Source organism: Lissotriton helveticus, chromosome 2_2 (assembly GCF_964261635.1).
Source record: "Lissotriton helveticus chromosome 2_2, aLisHel1.1, whole genome shotgun sequence".
NCBI lineage: Eukaryota > Metazoa > Chordata > Amphibia > Caudata > Salamandridae > Lissotriton > Lissotriton helveticus.
Genome location: NC_136060.1, coordinates 172745907 through 172764484, shown reverse-complemented (window position 1 = coordinate 172764484; position 18578 = coordinate 172745907).

Here is an 18578-nt window from a genome sequence, read left to right as displayed (position 1 = left end):
TAAAAATCTGATAGGCAAGCGAATATTAAAACTATACAACTCTCACCCCTCTTCACATCTTTAAACTTTCAAGCTCATGGTCCCTCATGAATATGAAAACAACTAAATATGCACACTCGCCCACATGTCCACTTAAAGAGCTCCAGGTAGAGCTCACCACGTGTATCAGTCCTATTTTCACTGTAAAGGAGGGGCCCGATGATGAAGCATGTCACATCTGAGAGTGAGGGCCTTCGCCCTCTTTTTTGGGAAAACCATTCAATTTACTTTGTTAAGAAAATATGTATTTATATTACTAGGATATGTCAGATACATTTTGTGGTTAAGTATGTGGAGGATATATTCTGACACCATCAACTAGCTTTCCTCCCTTTCCCCTTTATTGTGACTCAAGTAATCTATAATGTTACACATCACTCATTTTAGCAGATACACATTGAAAAACTATTTGACATTCTTGTGTTGTTTTTTTTTTATGTTTGTATCATGGTTAATGAATTGATGATGCAGGACTTAGCATCACAAAGCAGTAATGAGGCCCTGCCACTGACCCCTCTTCTAGACGAAGTGTAAATGGGGCATTTGCCTGCATTCCTATAGCTCAAGGGTGGACACCAGATGCTGAGGTGGGAAGGAATGGTGACAGGGCTACATTTGGAAATTCAAAGAGGCTCTTGTTAGGGAGGGGCTGTGAATTACTTTTTCTTCCTGAGTACTGCTGGTTTAGCAAATAGGAAGTGTGAAGAGTGGGACTAGAGTTTATATTACCCAGATGAAGAAGTTGCTACACATGACCTTTCATTTGTGTGTCTGATTACTGCTACAGTAAGTCTGAATGACAGCCAGATGCAGGATCTCACACTTCATTGTGCCTGTGATGAGGGTACTCCAGATTAGACATAGGTCCAGGGAGACCTGCCCTGAGAAGTATAACTGTACACAAATCCACTAAAACAGACTGTTCTCCTTCATGTCACACTGATCATATGAAGGAAAGGAAGGTGCATCTTTAGCACCAACATTTAAAGCACAACATTCCTTTTTTGTGGGTTCCTTCCATCAGATTTTATGGAAAATGAAACCATATTTATTTTAATAGTATTTACCCATGGGTGATGGTGTCGTGTGTGCACAATGCTGTTCTTATGGCCTACAGTGATATTGCAACAATGCAAATAATATTATTTCTTCCCACAGGTTTGAGTGCTACCTCAAAATCCTCCACAATATTCATAAAACCCCTGCATTAAAACTGACTGATTTAAAACTTCCAACTCTCGATTATGTTTTTTCGTTCAAATGACCCTCGCCCTTCTTTCCAACCTCTACATGCCTCCTCTCTCCGAGTACAGCCTACTGTAAAGCACATGCATGCTTACCTTATCCCTTACCATCGTAGCTCTGCAAATTAAGTGATTTGCACAGAATGACAGGATGTTTGAGCCTCTCACCAAACTCAACCCAGGTTCTCCAGCTTCAAAGGCAGCCTCTCTTGCGCATCCTCTCCCCCAGGTGGTGAAATAAGGTTTACGATGACCTTTCAAGTCTTCTTACCTTAGCGTGGGGATTTGCGATCTCTTGTTTTTTTTAAATCTTGTTTCTTAGGTTTTAGTGATGGATTTCAAAATAATATTTTGCAATTCGAAAATTACTCTGTTTAAATGCCGTCCCGAAGAAGCTCAACATCCAGAAGCCACACATGATTGTGTTTCTTTGTTGCCTGAGTTCTTATCGGGTTTTGCCAGTATGGAGGCACAACATCATGCTTCCCTCTTTGTGTGAGGAATCAGGTCTGCTGCACTGAACTCTATTGAGCACAAGTGAAAGAGAGGACTGTCATCTCATTATACTTAGTTAAGCATATGACAAGTAATCTTCTCTCCATCCAACTACCTCCTTTTTTTGAGCCTTTTCAAAATATCATATCATTGCTAATGAAAAAAATTACATTTCTCCAGCATTCCCTTAAAGAAATGTAATTGAAAACCAATAATTGGCAATGCTTCAAGGTCTTTAACAGCAAATCAATCAAAGAATCAGTATGGACAGCCACAGTCACTGACAGGATTGTAAAAGTATTCTATACAAATAACTAGCAGAGATACTGCAGAAGATAAATACACTAAGAATTCTCTGCAATATAATAACGCAGTCCAAATTGTAGTTCTTTTGTGTAACAAGAATGCTTAGTGTTAAAACATGCAAACATGTGAAGTTAACAAGGAGGGTGACAGTTCTACCATTCTCTGTGTTTCTTGGGGTCCAGCTGTGCAAGGATAAAAAGTGTTGCTGTATTTTGAGCTATGCCTGAGAACAGATTTATGTATTCATTTACCCAGGAGAGGCGTCTCTGTGAGGTGTGGTAAGGTATTAGGTCGCCACCATTAGATGGCACGAAATAGTGGGAAATGGGCCACAAATAGTATTTATTATGAAAGCATCTGTTTTACTGACACTACATTTACATGATTATAAAAGAGCGTGTATGTTTATACTCAGAAGTCACTGTAACATTATATCCAATTAATTTGAGTGCAGGGCAAGAGATGACAAGTGCTTTCAATACCATTTTGTAGTTGGTTACCATAGATAAAAGCACAAATGGACAGGTTAGGCGTTCCACCATTAAGGGGGGAGTTAAATAAACTACTCTAATTGAGAGGGGGCACGGAGGGGACTTAGGCCCATGTGTAGAAAAGGATTTTGCATTTCTTAACTGTCCGAATCGCTATTTCGGGCCATTAAGAAATACAAAACAGCCTTTCCTAATGGTATACAGACATAATATCGACCACAAAAATATAGAGGTAGCTAAATAACGAGTTTAAAATATGGAGTAGACAGAATATAGATAAAGACAGAATATAGACTACAAAAATATCGAATAGAATGACAATAATATCGAATCAAAAATATAGAATGGACAGAATATCGAATGGACAGAATATAGACAACAAAAATATCGAGGGACAGAATATAGACAACAAAAATATCGAATTTTAGGTAAGTAAGTAAGTAAATTTATGTTATTTAATTTTTGCGCAATATAATTCTGGAGCGGGTTGTGGGTTTATAGGGTAATAGGGTGGGAAGTAATTTAATTATAATTAATTACATATTTTAATTTATTGGTATTTATTTACAATTAATTGTTAATTAATTTTTAATTGGCAATTAATTAAAATATAATTGGTAATTCATTTTTATTAATTGATAAGTATGTTAATTTTATTCATTTAGTTTCTGGAGCGGGTTGTGGGTTTATAGGGGAATAGGGTGGGAAGCAATTTAATTATAATTAATTAAATATTTTAATTTTTTATTGGTATTTATTTAAAAATAATTGTTAATTAATTTTTAAGTGGTAATTAATTACATTATAATTGGTAATTTCATTTTTTCAATTGATTAATTGATAATTACGTTAATTTTATTGATTTATTTTCTGGAGCGGGTTGTGGGTTTATAGGGGAATAGGGTGGGCAGTAATGTAATTATAATTAATTAAATATGTTAAATTATTTATTGCTACTTATTTACAATTAATTGTTATTTAATTTTTTAATTGGTATTTAATTAATATATAATTGATAATTAATCTTTATTAATTGATTAATTGATAATTCTGTTAATTTTATTTATTGAATTTTTGTAGTGGGTTGTGTGTTTATAGGGTAATTGGGTGTGAAGTCATTTAATTGTAATTAATTAAAACATTTAATATATAAATTGGTATTTATTTTGAATTAATTGTTAAATATTTTTAATTTTTTTAATAATTCATTGTTATTGGTAACTATTTTGTATTAGTAGGTAATTAATTTTTAGTAATTACATTAATTTTATTACTTTTAATTGAATAATTATTTTAATATCTTAAATTGGGAATTAATTTTAAATAATTTGTAATTGGTATTATTATTTTATTTATTTTTAATTATATATGATGCATTTACTTTCCCTACTGTTGCTCTATTTGGGGTGGGAATAGTAATTTGTACCTTCCTGCTATCCAACGCTTTCCCTACTGTTGCACTCTCTGGAGTGGGAATAGTAATTTTTACCCCTACGCTATCCAATGCTTTCCCTACTGTTGCACTCACTGGAGTGGGAATAGTAATTTTTACCTGTACGCTATCCAACGCTTACCTTACTGTTGCACTCTCTGGAGTGGGAATAGTGATTTTTACCCCTACGCTATCCAACGCTTTCCCTACTGTTGCACTCACTGGAGTGGGAATAGTAATTTTTACCTCTACGCTATCCAACGCTTACCCTATTGTTGCATTCTCTGGAGTGGGAATAGTAATTTTTACTCCTACGCTATCCAACGCTTCCCCGACTGTTGCACTCTCTGGAGTGGGAATAGTCATTTTTACCTGTACGCTATCCAACGCTTACCTTACTGTTGAACTCTCTGGAGTGGGAATAGTCATTTTTACCCCTACGCTGTCCAAAGCTTTCCCTACTGTTGTACTCACTGGAGTGGGAATAGTAATTTTTACCTCTACGCTATCCAACGCTTACCCTACTGTTGCACTCTCTGGAGTGGAAATAGTAATTTTTACTCCTACGCTATCCAACGTTTTCCCTACTGTTGCACTCTCTGGAGTGGGAATAGTAATTTTTACCCCTACGCTATCCAACGCTTACCCTACTGTTGCATACTCTGGGGTGGGAATAGTAATTGTTACCCCTACGCTATCCAACGCTTTCCCTACTGTTGCACTCTCTGGAGTGGAAATAGTAATTTTTACCTCTACGCTATCCAACGCTTTCCCTACTGTTGCACTCTTTGGAGTGGGAATAGTAATTTTTACCTTCCCGGTATCCAATGCTTTCCCTACCTTTGCACTCACTGGAGTGGGAATAGTAAATGTTATGCTTACGCTATCCAACGTTTTTCCTACTGTTGCAATCACTGGAGTGGGTATAGTAATTTTTACCCCTACGCTATCCAATGCTTTCCCTACTGTTGCACTCTCTGGAGTGGGAATAGTAATTTTTACCCTCCCGCTATCCAACGTTTTCCCTACTGTTGCACTCATTGGAGTGGGAATAGTAATTTTTACCCCTACGCTATCCAACGCTTTCCCTACTGTTGCACTCTCCAGAGTGGGAATAGTAATTTTTACCCTCCCGCTATCCAACGCTTTCCCTACTGTTGCACTTACTGGAGTGGGAATAGTAAATTTAACCCTCTCGCTATCGTATGGTAAATATATTGTATATTTTTTATTAATACTATGTATATATATATGTATGTATTTAAACAAATTATTTTTATTTATATTAATTATTTATTTATTTTAATGTTATTAAAGTATTTTAAGTATGTTTAAGTTAGTTATAACTATTATTTCATTAATTTAAAATTACTTTTAACTATTTTAAAAATTCGATATTTTGACTGTCTATATTTTTGTAGGTCTATATTTTTGATTCGATATTTTTGTACTTACCTGTTTGAAGATAGGAAGTCGATATTTTGGCATTCTATATTTTTTACTCGATATTTTTGTAGGTCGATATTTTTGCCATCGATATTCTTTCAGTGATCCTTTCCTAATGTGTGAAAGGCCTGTGCGGCCTCGCAAAATGCGATTTCTATCCAATAGAAATCACATTTTACAATTTGCAAGACAGGAAAACGCTAATAGGGATTTTCTATCAGTGATTTCCTAACTGCTTGCACATAGCATTTCAAAATTGCAAATTGGCCATTTAGGCAATGCTCTTACTATTGAATTAGATTAGGTGGTAAACATGTGCAAAGTAAAAAAAAATGCCCCCAAGATGCATCAGGATCATTCCCAATGGCGGCTATGAACATCTTGGCAAGGAGGATAAGGATAAGTACTTCACAGGTAAATGTAAATCTTTTTATATATATATATATATATATATACATATATATATATATATATATATATATATATATATATATATATATATATATATATGCATACATATAAAGATATAGAAATATATATATATATATATATACACGCCAAGGTGTAGTGAAGAATGAATGGGTGTATGAGTGTCTGAATGTATGATTTAGTGGGTGCGTGACTGACTGTATAAGTGAGTGATTGAACATGTCTTAGTGAATGCATGGGTGAATGACTGATCTGTGTGAATGTCTGTATCAGTCTGTCAGTTGGTGTGTAAGTGGCTGCATGGGTAGGTGAGTAGCTACATGAGTGTCTATATGGGGTAATTTTGACCGTAAAGGAACGGCCTCCGGTCCTGGCCTTTGTAAACCGTGGAGTGACCAGAAGATTCTGGTCATTTGATCTGAGTGCTCTCCTATTGGTGTACTTCCGAATCCTTTGCCTCAGATAATGTGGACCAATGTTGTTCATTGCTCAATGTGCAAAAGTAAGAGCTTTGTACTCTACTCTTCTTTTCACTGGCAACCAGTGAAGGCTAAGCAGGTGGGAGGTTATATGGTGACACATTGGCACATTCCGTACCAGCCTAGCTGCTGCGTTCTGAATAATCTGCAGCCTTCTGAGTAGATACTCCGGAAGTCCTAAATAAAGGCTATTCGGATAGTCAAGTTGGGAAGTGACCAATGCGTGAACCACAGTCTTCCTACTGTCCATATGAAGATAGTGAAGAAAACTCTGAAGAGCTTTTAGCTTCCAGAGCACTACCCTGAGAAATGGGTAATTTGCACTTGCCTGACAATTGTGTAACAAACTTAAAGCCTAGATTCCTGACAGAGGTAGCTGGGCACGGAGGCGCATTTAGCTCAACTGTCCACCAAAGCTCTGGCAGTGGGGTGATGGATTGATTAAAAAACAGAACCTCTGCTTTTTCTGTGTTTAATTTCAATCAGTTCTCTGTCATCCAAGATGAGAAGTTCAGGAGACAGTTCTTAAAATTAGCAACGGGCGTCTCGCTGTGATCTTTAAAGGAGAACACAAGTTGTGTGTCGTCCACATATGCGACGACCTTCACCCGTGTTTCTCAATTATTGCCGCCAGAGGGGTAAGATACACATTAAAGAGCATAGGGCTCAAAGCCGAGCGCGGTGGTACCCCACACCTGAGGGGGCTGGAGGTGGAAGTATGCGGATGGAGGGCCACTTGCTGTGTGCGCTCTTCTAAAAAAGAGCGGAACCAGGCCCAAACTGGTACTGACATCCCTAAACCCTTAAGTCTGTTTAGGAGGATCCTGTGTGACACCGTGTCAAAAGCTGCGGACAGGTACAGCAGCACCAGCATCGCACAGCTTCCTTGATCTACAGTTTCCCTGATAGTCTCTGCCACTTACAGCAGAGCCATTTCTGTACTGTAACTAGATCTAAAACCAGATTGAAAGTCGTGAAGATGATGGTTCGACTCTAGGAAATCCCGTAGTTGTTTCTGGACTGCCTTTTCTAGGATTTTGGCTGGGGCCAGAAGGAGAGAGACAGGCCTGAAGTTTTTGGGCTCTGTAGGATCTGCATCTACCTTTTTCAGGATGGGCTGGACTTATGCATGTTTCCAACTGGAGGGGTAGACCCTGATGCCAGCGAAGAATTCCAGATTTCATTTAGTACCGGGTGAAGCCAAGGCGCAAGTAGTTTATAAAATCTGCCAGGACAAGGGTTCGTAGGGGAGTGTGATTTTATCTTGTTAAGTTCCCCCAGCGATGCTTCTGGACTTAGAGAATGGAAAACTGTCCACATGCTAATTGAGCCGGGTAGACCATGTAGTGTTTCCGAGAGTAAGAAGGAGGAGTAGATATCCTGGATTTTTGTCTGGAAGAAGGTTGCTAGTTCTTCACAAAGAGTTTTGGAAGAAGGAATAGTGCTTTTCAGTGCCTCGGGTATTTGGAGGATATATTCTGACACCATCAACTAGCTTTCCTCCCGTTCCCCTTTATTGTGACTCAGGTAATCGATAATGTTACACATCACTCATTTCAGCAGATACACATTGAAAAATTATTTGACAGTCTTGTGTTGTGTTTTTTATGTCTGTATCGTGGTTAATGAATTGATGATGCAGGACTTAGCATCACAAAGCAGTAATGATGCCCTGCCACTGACCCCTCTTCTAGACGAAGTGGAAATGGGGCATTCGCCTGAATTCCTAGAGCTTAAGGATGGAGACCAGATGCTGAGGTGGGAAGGAATGGAGACAGGGCTACATTTGGAAATTCAAAGAAATTCTTGTTAGTAAGGGGCTGTGAATTACTTTTTCTTCCTGAGCACTGCTGATTTAGCAAATAGGAAGTGGGACCACTGCCTGCTCTGAAAATGAAAAAAATTAAAATTGGGATTGTTAGCGAATGTTAAAATGCAAATGTTTTGTGACCGCATTTCGGTCACAAAACATTTCTACATACCACTGCGATGCGGTATTAGGAAGGGACGCCCTTAAACTGCCCCTTCCTAATACTGAATCAGTATGTATTTACAATTAAAATTTGTGATTCTGTTACATGTTACTGAATCTCAAATTAGAATTCATACATACCAAAATGCAGTTTACCGGTCGCAAACGACCTGATTCATCGAATTGGGCCGTTTTTGACATGTAAAATGCATGATACATGTAGCCCCTAGTTGCTAGGCAATTAGGTGGAGTGACAGTCATAACATTCAGCAGTTTGTTGAGATGTTAGCTGTACGGATATCTGTTGAACCAGGTAGAGTTTTATATAGCACATACTCGACCTGAAGGTATCAGAGTACTTTACATGAGCACCAGTTGTATTAAAGACAGACCCATTAATTTTTTAGTCACTGAGAGATTAAATGATTTGCACAGAATCACAGGACGTTTGAGCCTCTCACCAAACTCAAACCTGGTTCTCCAGCTTTAAAGTCAGCTTCTTTTGCTTTTAAGCCACATCCTCTCCCCTAAGTAGTAAAATAAGGTTTACGATGACCTTTCAAGTCTTCTTACCTTAGCGTGGGAATTTGTGACCTCTTGTTTTTTTTTAAATCTTGTTTCTTAGGTTTTAGTGATGGATTACAAAATATTATTTAGCAATTCGAAAATTACTCTATTTAAATGCCGTCCCGAAGAAGCTCAACATCCAGAAGCCACACATGATTGTGTTTCTTTGTTGCCTGAGTTCTTATCGGTTTTTGCCAGTATGGAGGCACAACATCATGCTTCACTCCTTGTGTGAGGAACCAGGACTGCTAAGTAATCTTTTCTCCATCTAACTCCCTCTTTTTTTAGCCTTTTCAAAATATCATATAATCGCAAATAAAATAAATTACATTTCTCGAGCATTCCCTTTAAGAAATGTAAGTGAAAACCAATAATTGGCAATGCTTCAAGGTCTTTAACAGCAAATCAATCAAAGAATCAGTATGGACAGCCACAGTCACTGACAGGATTGTAAAAGTATTCTCTACAAATAACTAGCAGAGATACTGCAGAAGATAAATACACTAAGAATTCTCTGCAATATAATAACGCAGTCCAAATTGTAGTTCTTTTGTGTAACAAGCATGCTTAGTGTTAAAACATGCAAACATGTGAAGTTAACAAGGAGGGTTACAGTTCTACCATTCTCTGTGTTTCTTGGGGTCCAGCTGTGCAAGGATAAAAAGTGTTGCTGCATTTTGAGCTATGCCTGAGAACAGATGTATTTATTCATTTACCCAGGAGAGGCGTCTCTGTGAGGTGTGGTAAGGTATTAGGTCGCCACCACTAGATGGCACGAAATAGTGGGAAATGGGCCACAAATAGTATTTATTATGAAAGCATCTGTTTTACTGACACTACATTTACATGATTAGAAAAGATCGTGTATGTTTAACTCAGAAATCACTGTAACATTATATCCAATTAATTTGAGTGCAGGGCAAGAGATGACAAGTGCTTTCAATACAATTTTGTAGTTGGTTACCATAGATAAAGGCACAGGTAGACAGGTTAGGCATTCCACCATTAAGGGGGGAGTTAAATAAAGTACTCTAATTGAGAGGGGGCACGGAGGGAACTTAGGTCCATAAGTAGAAAAGGATTTTGCATTTCTTAACTGTCCAAATCGCTATTTCGGGCCATTAAGAAATACAAAACAGCCTTTCCTAATGTGTGAAAGGCCTGTGCGGCCTCGCAAAATGCGATTTCTACCCAATAGAAATCGCATTTTACAATTTGAAAAATAGAAAAACGCTAATAGGAATTTCCTATTAGTGATTTCCTAACTGCTTGACCATAGCATTTCCAAATTGCAAATTGATTATAGGGATAAATGCACTGCTTGTTGTAAATTGTGATTAATTCAATTGTTTGCTAGTTTGTTGGTGCACCAGAAGGCAACGTCGAGGGTCCAACGACATTCATAATAGAACTCAAAAAAGTGGGTCTAGAGATACTCTGGAACCATCCCTTCATGGGCACTCGTGTATTTGTCTCCTATATCATAAGAAGACTTCCACTCTGAAGTTCAATTCCAATGGTAAATGTTTTAATTTCAGTCACATTTCAATGAAATTCATGATTTTCTTCAATTATTTCCAACATTTCATGGTAGTAATCAACTTATAGACATTGTCATCATGTAGTAGTATCTAAATACTCCACCTCAAGCAACAAATACAGACAAGCGATAATGAAACACTGGTCAATCCTTAATATGGAGCCGGATTTTCAACAATCTTTCAGAGAACCTCCGATCTTTGCATATACTAGATCTAAGAATTTGGGAGAAATTCTACATCAGAAACCACAGGCTACTACTAAATTCACAGGAACTAAACCATGTCTTAATTGTGGTAACTGTAACAACGTGATCCGAGGAAATACAATCTGTCATCCCTCCAAAGGGTACCCAATTAAACTGAGAGTTAATGCCACCTGCGAATCGAGCAACTTGATATATGGTATTAGGTGCCCATGTGGCAAAATGTATGTGGGAAAAACTGAAAGACGCATAAAAGTACGGTTAACTGAACACAGATCAAACATTCGGCTAAAAAACACGAAATCTGCATTGGCATTGCACTTTACAGAAGAAAAGCATCATATATCTCAAATCAAATTCATAATTTTGGAAACTGTTCAAAAAATCGAAGGGAGAAATAATACAAACTTCTTACTGATGAGAGAGAACTATTGGATACAGAAATTGTCGACCCAGAAGCCAATGGGGCTTAATGAACGAATAGAGCTTGCATGTTATTTATGAACCCCTGTAAATTGCTCTTGATGTTTTTCCTGTTAATACTGAGTGTTGTTTCTTTATATGACATTTACACTCACACTTACTTTCTGTTTCTCATTAGCTTCCGTTATGGCTACACACACTAATACACCTTGTCACTGTTTTGAACCTTTTAGGTTTGAATCCTGATCTCACCATATATTTTTTATTATTATTTTTGATCATTTATTATTTTTTTTGCAACCAACTCAATTTACAATTGGATGCGCGTTATGTAAATATTATTACCACTTCCATGCTTCGTTCTGGCCAGAACACGATAATCGTGCACATTGTTATTGCACGCTCGTATATATACGCGACATAGTCTGTTTTCTATTGCTGTTGTGTGGCTCTTGTCACATGACCGGAACTCTTCCTTTAAATACACGTAGATGTTTTTGAATTGTGTACCAGCTCGTACCGACGAGAGGATACACACTGAACCGGCATTTCAGAACACTAAGGTTAGTAGATGCGCTTACGAGCACACGCTAATGGATGATTACTTCAGTGTAATCTGCTCAAGAACGGAGGTTTTAAGACTTGCGCTTTCATTTATTTTTTTTCAGATCGTACTCCCACACGGGAGACTCCGGGCATGTGAGTTATCTTTTCACCGTTCTTTTTCGCAATGCATGCATTTCACCATCACAAACTGCGTACTGAGCACTTGTCACACAACACTTGTTTTCACTTATATAAGTAACTTATAATGTCATATTATTGTTGTTATTATTGAAGTATACAGTTGATCAGAACATTGATTATATGTTATTATTTCTGATAGTGTCATTTTCCCTGACGAAGGGCATTTTTCCGCATGCCCGAAATGCATTGGATACATCATGATGACAATGTCTATAAGTTGATTACTACCATGAAATGTTGGAAATAATTGAAGAAAATCATGAATTTCATTCCAACACGTAGATGACGAAGTCTGATTTACAGGTGATTTTCTTTTTAATTTCTTTCACCTCATTATTGAAGGCAGTAGTATAGTTAGTTCTATTCTTGCCTATCTTACATGCCTTGCAGATCGCACATTTGAGGAAGCCCTTGCTCTTCCCTAGCCAGTTGTCATTGGCTACCTCCGGGCTACTCTTCACTAACATGTCGCTCATAGACCTGGCTCTACTGTATGTTATGGCCGGTCTATTGGCAAGGGTCCCCCCAATAACCGGATCACCCTTGACCACCTGCCAGTTTTTGCGAATGATGTTTAATATTGCTTTGTGCTGTCTGCTATATGCCGTTATTAATCTAGGTTGTCCTGACTCCATCTCCAAGGTTAGTGCCGGATCAGCATCCGCTGATTGACTGTGCCCTGCAGTTAAATTGGCACGCCTCATGGCATCCTCCACCATTGGTTGCAAATAGCCTCTTTCAATGAACCTTTTACTGCTGGCTTTCTGTGCTCTCTCACAGCTATCGTTTGTGCTGCAGATTCTCCTGATTCTCAGCATCTCCCCATAGGGGATGCTGCGAATCAGATGCGCTGGGTGGTGGCTGGTGGTGTGCAACACCGTATTTCCTGCTGTTGACTTGCGATGTAGGTCAGTCACTAACCTGCCATTCATGATGCTCACCTCTACATCTAAAAAGGCAACCTTCGTGCTGCTAACATGGCCCGTGAATTGTAGGTTCAAATCATTGACATTGATATCGGCTATGAACCTAGCTGCCCCTTCCTCTGACCCCCTCCAAACGATGAAAAGGTCATCAATGAACCTATACCAGGCTATGATGTTATTAGCCATGGTGCTCTCATAGGTTCTTGCTAGGACCTGCTCCTCCCAAAGCCCCATATGCAGACAGGCATAGCTTGGGGAGAAGCAGGCCCCCATGGCAACTCCCCTCAGTTGCTGGAATACCTGTTTTTGAAACAAGAAGAAGTTGCTTCTGAGGCAGATCTCTGTCATCTCACTGACCATATTGTTGTGCTGTAACATGCATGCAGGTCTACGCTTCAAATAATGTTTCACCGCCCTCAGACCATCATCATGATTAATACTGGTATATAAGGAAGTTACGTCTAGCGTTAGTAATAAGTAATCTTCCTTCCACTCCATGGTTCTGATTTTATCCAAAAAGTCACCAGTATCCCTGATATACGAGGGAAGCGCCCTCACATGCTCCTGCAGGAAATGGTCGATGTATTTCGAGGCATTTTCAAAAGGACCCTGCCTGGCGGAGATAATAGGCCTCCCTGGTGGTTTGGTCACACTCTTGTGGATTTTTGGGATCATATAAAACACAGGGATCACAGGATAATTGGATTTGAGAAATTTTTGCTCATCCCCACTTAATAACCCCATACCCTTCCATGCATACAGTCTGGTATGGAAAGCCTCCCACGCCTGTCTAGCTGTTCGCCAATCGCTCCTGCAATAACAATTTCTATCATTTAATTGCAGTAGAGCCTCTTCCATATACATTTGTTTTGGCCACAGGACAATGTTGCCCCCCTTATCTGATTGCTTAATGATCACATTATTTTCCCCCTGTAACTTCTTCATCAGGCTTCCATAGGCATTATTACACTTTTTACTGTATTTAATGTCCTTTGTCTTAGATGCCTGATGCAGATCCTTTAAGTCAGATATCACCAGATTGTTGAAAACTTCTATGTTGTCATACACTGATATGGGGTTAAATGTCGATTTAGGTTTAAAACCCGTAGCTCCCGGAGCATTTGTTGTTAACACTTGTTCTATCTCAGTGTCCACCAGGGTTCCCCCTTCTTTGTTCAAATCAACCAAGTCCACATATAGATCAACCTCTCCCGCTAAACATGTACCCGAATCCAGATCAGTTCTGATGTTGTCTTGCAATGGTTTGCGCATCTTAAGTTTGTTCTGCAAGAATAGCTTTCTGAGTTTCAATTTTCTTATATACTTAAAAAAGTCCATTCTTGTTTGCGCATAATTAAATATACATGGGGGGCAATAGGTCAAGCCCAATGATAAAGTTCTAACCTCGCTGTCAGTTAAGTGGACATTTGACAGATTAATCACAGAGAGTTGGTCGCTTACTTGTGCGTTCATTTGCGGTTCCAGCGTTTGCGTCCCCGACCCTTCACAGGTGGTATCTTCGTACCGGTGTGCTGCTCGACTTCTCCTCCGCCATTTGCGTTTGAGGTTGCGTTTCTGCCTGTTTTCATCCCAGCGGTGTGTGATCTTATATATATATATATATTTATGTTTATATATATATATATATATATATATATATAAATATATGTATTGCAAGTATTCATCCGTAACTTCCCTTTCCCACGGAAAGATGAATGCGGACCCAAAAGTTTTTCGTGCCAGGTAATTATTTATTACTGATCACCCTGCATCGCCGCCATTGCGCGTTTCAGCCCCACCTGGGCCTTGATATATATGTATATATATATATATATTCACTGAAAAAACCATAGGTTTCAGAGACGTTATAGTTAGAAATTTGCATTTATAAAAGCTTTGAAATTCACTGAAAACACCATAGGTTTCAGAGACGTTATAGTTAGAAATCAACATTTAAAAAAAACGTAGAAATTCACAGAAAAAAACATAGGTTTCAGGGGTGTTATAGTTACCTGGACATTTCACTCGTACAAAACCATAGAAATACCTCCGTTATAGTTAGTTCTGCTAACTATAACTCGCGCACCCACAATGCACTGCTGATGATGTCACATATTACATCATTCATGACATGGTCAGTGATATCACTGATGACATCTCAAATGATATCACTGATGACATCACTGATGACATCACTGGTGACATCATCCACGTGACAATCTGATTCACCTTATCATACACTAGTATAATGTTAGACCTAGCATCATTGTCATGAGTCTCTCCTCCATTTTTTCTGTTTGCCTCCTCTGTTTACAATGTTTTTGCTGGAATATTGCTTTGGGCACTGTGCCACTGCTGATCAGTGCCACAGTGCAAGTGCTCCCTATGTGAAATTGATATTGATTGGATTCCATGTTTGGCTTATTTGGTTTACTGTCAGTCCCTAGTAGAGTGCACCAGGAGTGCCAGGGCTTGTAAATACAAATGCTGCTAGTGGGCTTGCAGCACGTGTTGTGCCACCCACAGAAGCAGCCTGGTAAAATATGTCAAAAGGTCTGCCATTGCTAGACCTACGTGCAGTCTGGTACTGTCACGCGGGCTGCTCAAGTACACCTACTTGTCAGTCCCTAAACCTTCCCTTAACTTCATGTTAGTCACCCCTATGGTAGGCCCAAGGGCAGGGTGCATTGTAAGCATAAGGTAGGACAAGCCTGATGAGGTTGGCATGTCCTAATAGTGAATTACAGCCATATTCGTTTTTCACTATTGTAAGGTTACCTGCTCTCCATAAGTTAGAATGGGCTGCCAGGATTATTAAACGGTATAATCCTAGCTGGCTCGGGGAGCATGGTGCAATGTCGAGTTTAGTATCCCTGAACTCAGAGTTTAATAAAGCATCCGTTTGGGCGGATGATTTTTAGACTCTGTGTTTGAAAATAGCACTTTTAGAAAGTGGCTATTTTCTTGTCTGACTGTCTACTGGTCTCTGCTGGTTTGGTGTGCGTGTGACAGGAGCTGGGTGGCTCCAGAAGTCTGAATGAGTCAGTGTGGGGTGAGTGAGGCATTTGCATTGAGAGTAGGGGAAGAGTAGCTCCTGATAGCCTGCCCTGCCTGACACAATGCTGGCTCCACCTCCTGCCAGGCGACTGATGGCTCTGTGCCTGCCAGTGACAATGCTGGCTCCACCTCCTGCGGGGCGGCTGAAGACCCTGCCTTGCACAGTGAATAGGCCAGGTGCCTTGGCCTGGCTACACCCACAACAAACCCAGGATGGGGGAAATCTCCCTACACAGACAAAGGGATCAAAGCAGAAAAGGGGTATAAGAGAAGGACCCCTGAACCAAAGAATTGAGATCACTTCTGACAAGGAAACCTGAACCAAGGACAAGAAGCCTGCTGATCCAAGGACTTGCCTACCCCTTCTGCCAGTGTGCTGTTTGTTGGGGGCAGCCTGCAGTTACTTCTTTATTTTTGCCAAGGAACCAGGAGAGAGGAACTGAGTGTGTACTCTCAAGCTTTGCCAAGGGAATCTCCAAGGGATGGAAGTGTGCCAGCCTCCTGTTGAAGTCACAGGGTTAAAGGACTTCATCGTTTGCTAAAAGTGCCTGTTGCTGGAACCTGAAAGTCCAGCACCTCTGAAGAATCCAGCAGTCTCGACGCCGACGGACGCCGCCGAATCCAGCTCGACATCGTGAGTGCAGCTCCAGTGTCCCGCACCTTCGACGCCGGCCGCCGGGCCCAATCGACGCTAGTAGCGAAGCCTCTACCGATGCCTCGACACCGAGCCCTCTCGACGCCGTGAGCGCTGCTCACTCTTGCAACATCACCATCGACATCGACGCCGACGCCGTATCCTGCTGCACCTCGTGAGCGCTGCTCCTGCCTGACATCTGTCGACGCCGCTGCAGATCGCCCCGACTCCGAGGCCCGATCGACGCCGAAGATGCGACGCCGGACATCTCGACGCCGATGATCATCATGTGCTTCAATTTTCCAAGGTACTGTGTTGTGGGGGTCTGTTGCGACTACGGGCTCGATGTAGCACTCCTCGCGGTCGACGCCGAACCTTTGGATTAACTTTGCCTCGACGTCGTGTGACTCCTGTGGGGGTCACATTGTTGCCAAGAACTGTGATTTAAAGAAGAAGAGTTGCTTTTGTTACTAAAGACTTTGTGCTAAGAAGAAACTACACTTGAACTATTGTTTTTCCTTCCAAGAGTATTTATTAAGATTGTTGTATATTTTTGTCGTTATTTGGTCTTGTGCTAAGCCTTATATAAACATCCTTGTTTTTATAATACTACTGTGTCGTGTCCATTTGTAGTATATTCACTTTATTACTGTATGTGGTCATAAATGCTTAACGCTCTGCCTCTGAGATAAGCCTGTCTGCTTTGCCAAGCTACCAAGGGGGTGAGCAGGGGTTATCTAAGTGTGTGAACCCCTTGCCCTGACTAGAAAAGGTGTGTCCCTATTTGTCAGAAGTGTATACCTCTGCCAACTAGAGACAGCCGCTTCTAACATATAACCTTTCATCACTCACTGTAAAATACAGACTACCATACCAATTTTTAAGTGTAATAGTAGATGTAGCTATATTTTGTACTGATTTTCTACAGTTTTTTAACTGTTTATTTATGAATATTTTAATCATTAAATAACATTATACATTTTTCTGAAAATTGCAAAAAAGAAATTTAAAAAAATCTAACTGAAATATTGTTTATTTTTTTTCTATTCTTTTAATATATTTATATTAATATTATGTCGCGCACTCAAAGCGTACAAAACAAGGTGGGTGCGTGGATTCTAGCCGCTATTTTGTGAAGGATCCGAGTACCGGTGTGCGACGGCTGCGTGTTTTTCAGTTACATCATATACATTTATTATTACATGATGTGCGTGATTGGTATGCGACCAGTCCGCGACTCCTGCTCCCGCGCATTCACGACACATTCGCATTACTGTACGCAACGCTTAACTCCAGTGGCATGGAGAGCATAGGACCCACGTCTGGGAGATTTATTTGTTATGAATTTTCCTAATTTCCTCATTTACTAAAGTCTCCTCAGTAGGAAATACTTTCAGTTTTTTTACTTTGGTTCCATCAAGAAGGCATTCAGATGTGTCACACATTTGCCATAAATTCTGAATGTTAGCACTCTAGTTCCTCATTAGATCACTGTAGTAAAGCTACTGCTCACCAAGGAAGTCTGCTGATGGTATTCAAAGTGCATGTTTCAGTTTGCATGTCAGAATGTTTCAATGCAATAGAAGAGGATTTGAGTAGTCAAAATGTGCCATAATTTTTCTTTCTGCAGTACTAATCATAATTTCTCTGGCAAAATAAACCTCTCATTTTTTCCTTTGCAAATTACATGCTTTAAGTGTTACCACTTTATTCCAATCAAGATGGCTTTAGGTATTCCATACTTTTGTCATAAGTAAGACTGTTAGGGCTCTATTTGTTCTTTAGAACACTCTGGGACATTCTGTCACTGGGCTATTCTAGGACTACATCTGGTTGATATTTGTGCTACATTTGAGCTCTTTTGTCTCTGGTGGCCATCTTGGGAGACTTATTTGTTATGAAGTTTCCTAATTTCCTCATTTACTGCAGTCTCCTCAGTAGGAAATACTTTTAGTTGTTTTTACTTTGATTCCATAAAGAAGGCATTCAGATGTGTCACACATTTGCCATAAATTCTGAATGTTATCACTCTAGTTGCTCATTAGATCACTGTAGTAAAGCTACTGCTCACCAGGAAGTCTTCTGCTGGTATTCAAAGTGCATGTTTGAGTCTGCATGTCAGAATTCTATTAATGAAATAGAAGAGG